The following is a 13755-nucleotide window of genomic DNA, read 5'->3' on the forward strand; positions in this document are numbered from 1 at the left end:
ACTCCTGGGCGGATGTCTGTCCCCTGAGGCAAAACATGGGATTTAATGCCATTTCTCTTGAGAAAGGTGAAGATCACAGTATGGGTTCCCATTTCCAAAGCTGCAGGTATTTTTCAGGAATGGAGTGCCAGCTCTGATCTCAGCTGAAGATGACAAAGACTAAACCCACTTGATATGGGAACAAGCGCTGCAGGGAAACTTTCTCCAACTTCTCCTGCCTCCTACCCCCTCTCTGGGACAGCCAGAAAGAAGTTTCCCCACTGATTTTTCTTAGTGGCTCCCAAGTCCTAGGGATCAGCCCAGTGCAGCATCTGCTTGTGAGGTTGGACCTTCCCAGGGACCACCATAGCCACAGACTCCTCCAAAACCCAGTCTGGCTCCTCCAAGTCCCTGCAGTTGCTGTAGGTGCCCGGGTGACAACACTTGGCCTAACAGAAGCAAATTCCCCTCCCAAAACTACCCTTTTGGCTCGTAAATGTGACATCTCTGAGCCCTTATATAGGTCCAGGCGTGAGTCCTTGGCCAAATGCATCAAATGGAGCCAGCAGGGTGAGGGACGAGGGGAAAGACAGCACAGGATTGGGCTCTGCATCAGGGCTCAGATCTTCCCCTGTAACTACAGACTGAAATAATAAACTCAGAAGGATCCAGTGTTTGGCAGGGTCTATGAAGAACTTATGTTTGACTGGCCCTCAGCTCACAGGCACACCCAAATAAATAGCATTGTTTATAAGGACTGAAAATTAAAAGTTAAGGACTGTGATTTTCAAAGCTCCCTGAGGATCCTGACATTGAACTCCCATAAAAATTAATGGCATGAAATCCCATTCCTACATTTCTCTAGAGTGATAAAAAGAACTATTCATTGTGCAATCAATTGCAGAAATTCATAATAATTTATACTGAAGAAATCCTAAGTAATTTCACTGCTATGGAGGGTTTCAGTTAGCAATAAATCTAATAAATAAAATACCTACCATTTGAGTAGGAGAAATGACTGTAAGATTCAGCAAATTAGCTAACACAATAGAAAGTAGTTTCACTTCTTATTATCTGCTGGGAATTGCAAGCCACCAGTTTAAATTCATTTACTCTAGTTTGAATTTAAAGTCATTTTTGCCTTCAGATGAAAGCTAAAACTTCTGTGGCTGATTGAAAAACATCTAAGGAAAATATGGGGGGTTGCACGGTTTTTTGACAAAATCATGAGCTGTCAATCAAACTGCACAGGCCACAGCTTCTTGTAACAGCCTCAGTTTTGTCCAGAGAAAAACATTCTGATACAGACACTTCCCTAGACATCTCTGCTGAGTTTCTGCATACTTGCATGCACCTGCACATACCGGGATCCACTACCATCGCCCCTCACTTGCAAAGAATTGTTCAATTTGATATCAGGCACCTTCATCAGACCTTTTGTCTGCTGAGGAGGAGGTAGATGGTGCACAGGATTGGATATGCCACATGAAATGCCACCACTGGACATGCCTTGGAGTCAGTTGATCCCACCCAAACACATACATGCTCTTCAAGACCCATGTCCACCCAGACCACCCATGTCCATACCGCAGGCATACAGCAGGAGGTCACCAAAGCCACACATGCCCCACTGACACTCACAAGCAGCCGGGAGGGACACTCCTCCTTGCCCCACCCTCAGACATCACCTGGGCTGAATTAGCATGTGAAACACACCCGGGGCATCAAACACCATGGCTGGACCCTGCATTCATCTCTGAACACCATGGTCCACTCTCCATTGCATATCACACTTCTGGCTCCACTGGGCAGATAGACCCTACAGCCATGCAAACAGCTATCTTGCTTCCAGGTTAACAGATCAGCAGCATCATTCATGCCCAGGTATAACCCTTTTGGGGGAAATTTGATCCACAAAATTGCAACTTTCAAAGTTGGCTGAAGAATTAAGCATTGACCCCACTACAATTTAGTAGGAATCATATCCCACCCTCCTTTAGGTTCCTCTGAAACCCTGCCCCATCTTCAGGTCTCAACTTAGGTGTACATCCAAGATCAAACCAGCTACATCATCAGAAGTCACTGCAGTTAAGAGTCCCCAAGAAAAGGTCTGTAAGGAAAGAGAAGCAGGAAGTTGCAAGTCATGACACCAGACATGCACACAGCCTGGTTATCTCAAATCATTGATCTCTTTTTAAAGAGATGCCACAGTGAAGGAAAAAATAAAGTGGAAAACTCCTGAAACTTTTTCTCTCACTGGAGTGATTTTTGGGTGTTCCCCACAGGTCACATCCCATCATGCCGTATGCCCACTACACACACAGAGCAGACCCAATGCAGGGTTTCCAGGATTTTCAGACCTGGAAAATGTCAGCCAATGTCATAGAATCATAGAAACATTAGGTTGGAACAGCCCTCTGAGATCACCAAGTCCAACCATTGACCCAACCCCACCATGCCTGCTAAATCATGTCCCGAAGTGCCACGTCTGCATGGTTTTTTGAACACATCCAGGGACAGTGACTCCACCACTTCCCTGGGCAGCCTGTTCCAATGTCTGACCACTCTTTCAGTAAAGAAATTTTTCCTAATGTCCAAACAAAACCTCCTCGGCGCAACTTGAGGCCATTTCCTCTTGTCCTATCACTTGTTACTTGGGAGAAGAGACTGACCCCCCACCTCACTACAATCTCCTTTCAGGCAGTTGTAGAGAGTGATAAGGTCTCCTCAGACTCCTCCAGACTAAACAACCCCAGTTCCCTCAGCTGCTCCTCACAAGACCTGTTCTCCAGACCGTTCACCAGCTTCGCTGCCCTTCTCTGGACACGCTCCAGCACCTCCATGTCCTTCTTGTAGTGAGAGGCCCAAAGCTGCACCCAGCATTCAAGGTGCAGCCTCACCAGTACCGAGTACAGGGGCACGATCACCTCCCTGCTCCTGCTGGCCACACCATTGCTGACACAGGCCAGGGTGCTGTTGGCCGCCTTGCCCACCTGGGCACACTGCTGGCTCATGTTCAGCCATGTTCGGAGTCATACCAATAACAAGCAGGAAGAGTGAAGAGTGAAGTCCACCCCATACACCACCACATCCATTGGCTTCACCATCAACCAAAGGGCCAGAGAGTTTCACAGGCACGTTGCCTTCCTGTGGTTGGGTATGAGCGGCTGTAAGCACCATGGGCAATCGAGGTCCAGAAGGTCCAAGACAGCAATGGCTCATGCTGGCCACCTGGTCACTGGGCCACTGAGTCTGCCCCACAAGTCCACACTCGTGGCCAGTGGCCACGTCCCGTTACATATGGCTGTGTCCCCCTCTAGTGGCGTGTCCCAGCCAGCACGCCCCTGGCCACTGCAGTGAGCTGGACACGCTCACCCTTGGCATGGTCACCACGAACTCACGCCTCCGAGATTCCTCGGTGGTCCTGCGCTGGGTGGCAGCATGGTCAAACCTGTGATGCACAAAGAGAAACTCCAAGAATAAGTGCTGCTGCTGCCCCTATCAAGCGCCAACCTCCATCGGCCATGGCAGGGCAAGGTTTCCCTGTAGGAAAGGGCTGGTCCATCAAGGTGAGCACGACATTCCCAGTCCCCCAAACCTCTCCAACAGCTGGCCTAGGAAGGGCTGGAGGATGGCTTGGCCAAGCAGGGCAGTGTTACAGCCAGTCACAGGTACCAGAGTTTGTAACAGCTCCCTGCCTCATATGAAGGGGTTTTTTGAGAGGGCTGGGAGGATTAAGTGAAATTCATTTCTGGCAGCTGATACCTGCAGATGAAGAGACAAGTTATGGGCATCCAGGCTGTGAAGCTAGCAAGATGCCTCCTCACCGCAACTAGGACGTAGCATTCTGCATCACTCTTAACTTAAGACTTCCTCAACAGTTCTGGCTTCATGTTCCCTCATCCATAGTATCACCACAGGGCAGGAGTGAAACTTGTCTCCTTGCTGCGTTTATGGCTGAAGACTGTGTTTAGTCCTGAAACACCCAGCAAGTCAGGCTCCCTGTTAGCTGTGTGTGTGCGCCATGGGACATGGCTGTTCTTGCTTTCCTAAACATTTAGTGTTTGTTTTGCTGGATGATTCTCTTAAGTAACCATAATTGTTTCACAGCTTCATGTTTCCATATATCCTAGTAGACTAAGCAATGTCCTGGTTTGCTCAAGAGAGCAGAACTGTATTGACTCAGCATAGTGTTTCCTTTGGTGGGAGGACAGACCTACTCTTGGTTTTGAAATGGTGCTAAAGCAGGTGACCATAAAAGCTCTAAGAGGTGATGGGACACCCAAGGAATCTGCTGAGCATGCTGGGTTTGGGCCAGATCCTTAAAAATGCATCTCACCAAAGTGTGTTTCAACTTCTTTCTAAATTGCGGTCCCCAAACTAGGCACCCTTGTGCACTTAACATCAGGGTGTCCAAAGAAAAGGATGCGGTGAGTGCTGCAGGCTCTGCTCACATTCACTGTGAGGCTTTTGCCATCATCTACCAGCACCTCTGGAGAGGAATTGCTTGGAAATCAGTGCTCTAAATATTTCCCAGTGTTCTTGAAAACAAGGAATTTCCCCAAGAGACAGAAATCGGTAGTCTGAAAAACAAAGAAACACCCAAAAAATGCACTTTGGGAAGGAAAAAAAAAAAAAAAAAGAAAACTTTTTAGTGTTTTTTCTCATTTCAGCAGGCCTGGGTCCATGCACACTGGCCACTCTGTGCTGCTCATCTCAGCTTGGTAGAAAGCCAGGGAGATGGTTAAACATCTTCCCTTTGGCTTTCCCTCAATGCCAGACGTGCGCCAAGGTATTTCCTGAATCATGCAACATTTCTGGGCTGTATGAAGTCTGTCACTTTGTACAGTGTTTCTAGGATGGAAGATGACCTGTATATCAATGTCAGCATTTACAACTGGGAGTCCTTGGAGACCCCTGAGTCACCCACTACTGCACTTATGAATTCTGGCATCTATGACAGCAGCTCTGTGGGCCTGGGCAGCCTGACTTACTGCTGTAATTTCACCTTCAGAGACACACAGGGAAAATGTCTCAAATCAGCAAATGGTTTACAAATTTCATCTTTGAGTCCTCCTCACATGGGCTGCCAGGTATGAATTCGTGTCACCCACTCACACAATAAAAAGTCCAGTCTTTGGGACTTACATGGGCTTCTCTACAGCTTTGCCAAGCAACACCACAGGCTTTGCAAGAACGACCCACTGGGGAGAGCTGGGGTGAATGTCCACTGGAGAGGCCAGCATTTCTCCATGGATTAAAAAGGGACCCTGGCTGATTATCTTACAGTTGACACATATTTTTCCAGTGGTTACACTTAAGGAAGATGTGTTGAGCCCTTCGTGGTAGCCTGCCATGCATGAGCTCCCCACAGTGTGCTGGGTATCTGTCCTTTGCAGGATGATGCATCCTGCAAATTACAGCAAAGGACCCGTCTGAGGATCTCAAAGGGGTCCAGCAGGCCAATAATGCCCTCCAGGCTCTCAGGTGTTTCAGAGACCATTGTAGTGTGTCACGCATCTCAGCATGGCATCCCCACCCGAACCCTCAGCATCCCCAAGGCCTTCCTTCCCACCATGGGTTCTGCTATTTCTCCCTCCCCAGGGTGGGGTGAGGTGAAAGAACCTACCAGGTCCAAGGTTAGAGGACACTGAAGACACCCTTGGGAGGAGGAACATGTCCAACCTCTCAGCTCCAGTCTCCAGGTTGCTTACTGCCTGGAGGGTCTTGACCTAGGACATTTCCCTTGATGCTGAGCATCTGCCTCAGAAAATATCTGTGTTAGGGAGCTCCTGTACTCGTAACATCCCTTTTCCCTGAGGCACTGCCTACCCAGACACCCAGGGGTGATGTGAAGCTCCACATCCTCCATCTCCACTGCTATGTTTCTGTGCTGTGCCTTCCTGCTCCTGGTATCGCTTCCTCATCAGCTGCAGCTCAAGAGCACCTCTGTTAGTGCGTTCCTGGTAGGTGTCCCCAGAGCACTGTTCTGTGTCTGCCTCACTAACACCATCCTGGCAGGGCTCCCGCATCTCAGCACTCGATGGTCCACCCTATGACTTGGGCACTTTGTGATCGTGGTAGCCCACAGTGCTCTTCATATGTCCAGGGCACAAAGTCCAAGTGCTGCCCCTTTGATGGGAGCAGTCACTGGGTCTAGCAGCCCTAGAAACAGTGCTTAGCTTCTCCTCACCCCCCAAACAGCCATCCCTCCACTGGCCTTTGCCCAGAAACCACCCAGACATTACTCTGGAGCTTCCCTCATCAGGGAGACAAGGTGTTGCTCCACTATCCATCACCACCTGGTTACTGAGTACAAGAAACACAGGTACATCTACAACACAATCTATCATTTTTAATCTCCTCTCCACTTGCTATTTAGCCTTCTCCAAGGCATCCTGGCTCCTTCCACCTGACCATGGTTTGTCCCCCAAACATATGGAGTTTCCCCGCTCCTTCCTCCAGCCATTTCATTCTTTCTCACTAACCTGAGTGAGACTGTGAACATGTGCCTTTCTGATCCTGTCTCCTCCCCAAATTTCCTGTGTCTGAGCCCCTCTGCATTTCCCCTGTTTCACCAGCTCTGCAATATTTACAACCTATCTCTTTGTTCTGCTCTGGAGAAATCCCAGTGCTGCAGACTCGGCTGCCCGGGCTGCCCAGGCTGCAGCCACCAGGTCATCCCCAGGAGCTTTCCCATGAACAGGGGACAGGCGATGGATGCAGCACTGCCAGTGCAGGGCGGATTTCCCATCCCTTGACCCATGCAAGATTTTCCTGACTACAAGCTGAATTCACAGATCAAAATATATATATGTATATGCATATTCATAGGTCAAACATATGCAAGCACCCACAGCCATTGCTCACCTCAACAGTCTCATTCTTGTTGATTCCTGTTAAAAGGTTTTCTGGAGCACATCTGCCCCATGACTCAGGAATCCCTCTAAATTCAATATGCGAAACAATTCTTGTCTAACTGATTGACTGTCTCCCATGTATCTCTTGGATCTGCACTTTTGAACCTCTGATCCACAACTCCCTACTTATGCGGGGTCCACAGAAAGTAACTCATCAACCTGGAGTCTGTTATCAGTACAGTTAAGTTGCTTTAGAAGGGGCTGCATTGCCACAGGAAATTTTTTTGGACTCAGCAAACCAAAGCAGGTTGAAAACCACTGACCAGAGGTTTGGGGATTCTGGGGAACGTCTAAGATGATTCAGAGGCTCTGCACTTCTAGAGCTGAAATGTTAATAAGAAACTATTGACTGCAGTTGAGATGAATACTGCTATATTGACGTGAGAAGGAAGTACCAACCGAGAAAAAAAAAATGAAGTCAATATTTGCCAGGTGGGATAACAAATCCTGATTTATGATCAATGCAAAAGGCAGTGGTTGCGTTGCTATATACAGTCCATGAGGTAAACTGAGCCACTGCGTTTCCTTCATTTCAATTAGCTGCAAGTAATTTGCTGAGATATTCAGGGTAATGTGTAACCAAGATGTTCTGAGGGCTGTTCCCAGCCTACAGCTAAATAACCTGACACCTCTAAGTGATGTGGAACATTTTTAGCCTTTGCTGGAGGCAAAAATGAAAGTTAGACAGTGCAACCCTAATTCTTCCCCAAATTGCTGGCATGGTTTCTGCTGGGTCCCTGCCCCACAGCCACGCAGCCTGGGTGGGAGTCAGGGGTAAGGAGGCCGCCCAAACACCCTGGGGGAGGATGGGTGCAAGGGGGGTCCTGTGCTACGGCTCCTCCCAGCCTTCACAACCATCCCAGGCAAAAGGCAGCCCATGGAAAATTCAGCATGGAAAATTCGCCCAGTTCTCTCTGACTACGAAGTGACTTTGCTTAGCAGATAGGAGGTCAGCGGGTGCCTTCCTCCGTATGCGTTAGGCAGCTTTTTTGTCCAATCTTCTGTACATGTCCGTAGAGCCATAAAATGCCGCCTTTCTTCCCTGCCACAGACGTTTCAAGCTTCACTGATTAGGTTTGCATTGTATGTAGCTAGCTATTAAAGCCAAGCATTTACGGTCCTTCCAGTTTTGCAGGATAATTTCAGAAGCAACAGCCCCGAAGAAGTCCTTTGCTGTAGTTGAATAACCTGATTTGTACAAATATTTTAGCAAAAATCTGGACTATTCTGATTACTACGTGGCTTCCCTCCCTTCCTAAGAATAATTGCGCCAAATCCTCCAAGACACAGGATAAACATGGTGGTTTCACTTTATTATAACAAAGTATAGATTTTTCACTGCTGTGTCACCAGGTCTCTCACTCGCCTTTGTCTCCAAAAGGTTTTGTTTTCATCATTTTACCACCATATTTACGTAGAAATGCGCTGGACAGCTGAGGGGATTTTACTGTCTCTTAGATTTCCTGTTCTGTTGTTTAATTAGTCACTTCTGAAAAGAACATTACTTAAAATAAGAAGTTTCCTGCTACAAGAGAAAATTAAATTGAAGAGCCCCAGACAGTCCAACACTGCTGTGTGAGCTTCATTCTTGCTGTGTTTCAGGAGAAACAAGATTTTGGATAGGGAATCAGATTCAATTACCCATTGCATTTTGGCAAAGCAGCAGACTCAGAGTTGGTCTGAGTGCAGGGACCTGCCCCTTGTTTGTCTCCCAAAGCCCAACCCTGCATCTTCCTCTCAACCAGGAGACAATGCCCTATCCATGCACCTTCATCAGCCACCAGCGTGAAGAGGTTGTAAAGTCACGGCCAACGCATTGTGCCATGTGCACCTGAGAGGCCCCGTTAAGCCAAAGACCAGCTCTCCAGAAGATGCTGCTCACATCTCAGGTTCCCGTTTCCTCCACTTTGTGGGTGCAGATTGTACGTTAAGCAAATAGAAGAGATGGTTCAGCACAAATATCAGGACCTCCTGGAGGTAGGTGTGGAGAGGAAATGCTGTCCTTGTTTAAAACATTCTCCACTCAGGGAAGGGGAAGATGGGTTGATGTCCTCTAAACATAGCCTTGCTCTGCCATAAGGCCAGTGTCTTGTCATTTGTCCGACAGTGAAAGACAGAAAACCCTCTGTTCCTTACTGGTATTCCATATGGCCTTCAGAGGGCTTTGCCAAGGCAGCTTTGCAGCCTCTTTGCTGTCGAAAAGAGGGTGAATTTATGCATGGAGAAGGCAGATACTTTGGGCGAGATGCGGCAGAGGACTTTGGTCCTGGACTTCTCCACCGGCACAGACAAGCTCACTTGTCTCTGTCTGCCCTTGTCCCAGGAGGAAGCTTGGAGGCTCTTTCCAGGCTCTAGTGCACAGTTTTTCTTGCTGCCTGAGATTTAGACGATTTTCTCCAGCAGCATTTTATTCACCATCAGTAGACCAAATATTCCAATCAGCACCTCTCTTTTCCTTGATTTTCTTCTGTTCCTTCCCACCTCTGGGTTTGTATCCACAAGTGAAAGAGGCCAGGGAACGGTGGCACAGAGGGTTAAATGGTATGGACCTGCTAGGGACCGTACAGCTAAGCTTAAACGAAAGCTGCCTCGTCTGTCCCATTCCCTGGGACAAGATCTCCCTTGAACTTTGCCTAGCCGCTGCCTGGCGAGCTGCAAGGTGGCTGGGCTAAAATCACTGGCAAGAGCACTAACAGGCTGGGTGGTGCTGGAGCAATATGTGTCCCCACAACCCCCTCTGAAAAAGGTCACATGCAGGAAGAGCAATGTGGTCATCACTTACACTGATCACCTCAGCATTGATAACACCACCTGGCATGGGAGTAGGTTTTATCTGCAGCACGCTGAATGGGAAGACAACTCCACCACAAGCCACAAATGGTCAGAGGTGTTCATCCCTGGCCAGTCCTTTCCTGGACATCACCAACCCCAAAGACCCTTTGCAATCCTGGTGGCCACCATCCCTCCTCCCACCCTGCTCAGCTCAGCGTGGCTCCCCACCAGCTCCCGTGACGGGGGATGAAGTCTCGGTGCTCCTGAATGCCTGGAGGTATAATAAGCACTGAAGAGCAGTCGATCAGGGTGTTATGTATCTGACCAGCCTGCAGTCTCGTTTTCTCCCTGGGCAGGATGAGTAGGGCAAAGGTTGCAGTAGCCGGCTGTCACTCCAACGCTGGCTCACTGCACGTGCATCGCTGTTTATGACCACTTGTCCAGCACCTGGATCAAGATTTGTTGCAGCAGTGCTACAATCTGTTCGGTTTGGACGGCACCCGGGTGAGTGGTGAAATCAGTTGTGATATATTTTAAACTCTGGAGCTTGGAATTGTGATACAAGCTCCTCTGAAGATAGTACAAGCCAGGGGACAATTCATTCACAGCCCTGTGAAAAAGGCTATATTTGGCTGGTGGAAAACTTGGCTCTTTCTGCAATGGTATGGTTTGAAAGTATTCACCATATTCAGCAATGCTCTTAAGTTCTCACATAGACAGCACCCGCAAACTCGCCATTGACATTCATTTTTCCCAAATTTTCATGGTCTGTTCAGAGACAACATCCAAAAGCAATGACGTTAAATTCCAAGCCACTGTCCTTTTCTTTCAATGCTTTATTTGACAATAAACTCAGAGGACTGAGTATTTCCAGCCCTGGCACCGAATTTCAGGTGATGGCACAGCAGATTTGTTAAGACTGAACGTCTGCGCCTGCGGTTTCTGAAGACTCACACAAATAAATGCAGATCCCCAAGCACGCATGCTGAAGTGCTCTGCAACCCACACGGAGCTAAAGGCTTCCTGTTGCAGCTGAAAAGGGACCGTCTTGATTTTCTAGTGACCATCGTGTTGTGTTTAGTTGACCAGGTGAGCATGGGTTACAGCAACCACCCGCTTTCTGTTTATAATGCACTGGACACAGTTCTTTTGTCAGAGCAATTTTCATCTTTGCAAAGCTGCTTCTGTTTGTGAACTGCACTCCTATACAGCACCTTCTCTGAGCAGTCATCAGCACTGCTCTGAAATGTTTGGATAGTTTGAAATAAATTTCATCAGAAAAACCACAGGTTTCTATAAAGGAGTACAATTGTCCTGTGTTTTCTGGTATGGAGGCTCTCAGAACAGCTTCTCCTTTCTCCAGGACAGGATTAATACATGTACTGTTGCTAAGTGTCTGATATTTATGTTCCATTAAGTGCAAAACAGAATTTATTTCTATTCAGCGTCAACCCCTACAGCCTCAGGTTCACCCATGAGTTTTGCCTCCCTCTTTCTTGCAGCTCTTCTCCCCATCGCACGGCTGAGACCACCATTCAGATTGCAGACTACCCCACTTTCAATCCCATTTGGTAAGCCCCAGGGGCATCAGAAAGTCAGAAAGAACCTGTAAAATATCTCCCACAACTTCTATGACTAATAGCACTGGTCAGATCCAGGAATTAAGCAAGAGTGCTACCTGCCTGCCCTTATTTTTCAGTGCAGTTGTATTTACATCACTTAAATCCAGAGTCTGGCTACACCTTTGCATGGACCTTTGCAAGCTCTGTGCTTTCACACTGGTCTCAGAGTTGGAAACTCCCTTCTCACTACCACCACCATGACCTTTTCCTCGCCTGTGATATGGCAATGGTAATGTCTCTGCAGCCTTTGAATAGAGAAGAGGCTGGGCAAGTCTATGAAACACTCCTCAGGTGCATTTTATTCCTCTTCCCATCCACTGAAATATTTACACATCAAAGGGAGCCTTCTTACCTAATGGGGTTTTGATGTTCATTAAAGCAACACATAGGCAGTAATAAAAAGAGGTGCCCTGCAGTGCTCAGGTTGTCAGCAGGTGTTGAGCTCCAAGCCTCACTGGGGGTGACAAGGGCTCTTCACCCCCAGCTGCTGTCCTGAGAGGGTGGCAAAGGAGCAGCTCCGCTGTGTAGGATGCTCTGCACCAATGTACAAGGCCAGGAAACCTGGTACCTCCTTAGATGCTCTCCTGGATCTGGGCCTTCCTCACTTTCAAATCAGCTGCGTGTGAAGTCTTTACAGCAACCTGGCATCTTCTGAAGAAGAGGCCAGCGTGCAAAAAGCACCTGGTCTGCAGGTAACGACTGAGCAGTGTTTCGTGAGCATCTTTGAAAAGGCCAAGGGACCCCCCCCTTTCCTGGTGAGCGCTCATTTCCATATTCTGTCCGTTCACACTCATCATCTTTTCCACTGCAGAGGCCATAAAATAAACACCCCTCCTGCCCTGCCGCACTCTTATCATCTCTGCAGACAGCTCACGCAGCACTTCCCTTCAGGATGACTCACTCCAGATGTGTCTGCATCTGCCTTCCCTCCAGCACAGGGCTCCCACCCGTCACCCTATGGACACCCTAGCCCCAGTGCATCCTGTGGACATGACCCCACGCTGTGACATGCTTTCTGTATATACCTCCCTTCCTGCTGGGTAAGTCGGGATGTTCCCCTCTGCTCTACCTGCTATGCCAGAGACAGCGGCTTGAACCCCCTGCAGAAGCAGGTGGACATGCTCTACAACTTCTCACCCAGGCCGAGAGAGGCATGAAGGCAGGCGTGTTGCAGGCAGAAGGTGGGTAGTGAAAGGAAGGAGTGAGCAGACCCAGAGCGGAGCATCTCCAGGGGTGCTGGGGCCAAGTGGCCGGCAACTTCTGCTGCTGCTAGCAGGGTGAGGAGCAGAGTGACTGGGGGATTTGCCTTCCCAAGCACCTCCACCCATCTAACCTGCCCTTAACACAGGGTCAGCAAAACGAGCCTGGAGCCAGGTCCTGGGAGAGGACATCATAGGGCAGAGGAGCATCTCACATCACCCAGAGCACACGGGGCCCATATGAAGGGCCCCAGGAAACCACTATGGCATGTCGCAGAGGTCTTCCAGCTCATGTTAGGCACCCACCGCACCATCCTGCCATCACAACTATCCCGCCAAGAGCAGCAGGGTGCCCTGAGCCTGCCAGCAGCACCACCAGCCCTGGCACCAGGAGCATCTCGGCCAGGGATGCTCCTCAGGCTACAGGTGTCCAGACCAGCCAGGGTGCCCCAGGGACCCATGCAGAAATCTGGGTCCATGCCCACTCCTCTGGCTTCTGTTGAACTCTTTGGTGTTTCTCCTTGAGGGGGGAAATAACAAATCTGAGGCTAAAAATACGATATTCCCATGGACCTGCGTGGCTCTGGCCAGTCAGCCATGGCCCTCTAACCTCTCATTCCCCTTAGCCTTTCAATTAGCTCTTGCCTTCCTGACGACTTCACTCAACACCCAGAGCGATTAGAAGCCAGAGGAAGGCCACAGCTTTGTCTCGAATGATGAGCCAGATTAATCAGCTCCAGTTGCACTGAATTACCCAGTCAGGGCTCACAGCAACAACCTCCGATTCACCGGCAAAGCAGCCAACATCCCGCTTTCAACTGGGATAATCAGCAGGGACGTGAAAGCCAGATGAATGACTAGGTGAGGGTGGGCTGCCGCCTGTCAGGAGCTGGAATATAAGTCAAAGCACTTTGAAATTAAATCCCCGCTTTGACAGGGAACTAATGCAGAGATTTTAAAGTAGGTGTAATACACTTCGACAGGCATGTGCGCAGCCCAGTGCAAGTTGCCGTGCTTTGAATAAGTGTGTCCCAGCTACCCTGAGAGCAGGAAAATGGAGTTGAAAAGACAAAGGGAATTTTGAATAGCTCCAAACCAGCTTGGCAAGATTTTAGAGATGGTAGCAAGAGGTTTTAGCAATGGACCTAACTAACAACATTGTCAAGAGGAGATTCGGTGCATGGTTGTTGGCTGCCTGGAATCTTGGATTTCACACCAAGCAGCCGTCTCGTGTAGCTCCTGGCTTTAAATTAAGTTATTTGT

The sequence above is a fragment of the Leptosomus discolor genome, chromosome 20 (assembly GCF_034619465.1).
Source record: "Leptosomus discolor isolate bLepDis1 chromosome 20, bLepDis1.hap2, whole genome shotgun sequence".
Classification (NCBI taxonomy): Eukaryota; Metazoa; Chordata; class Aves; order Leptosomiformes; family Leptosomidae; genus Leptosomus; species Leptosomus discolor.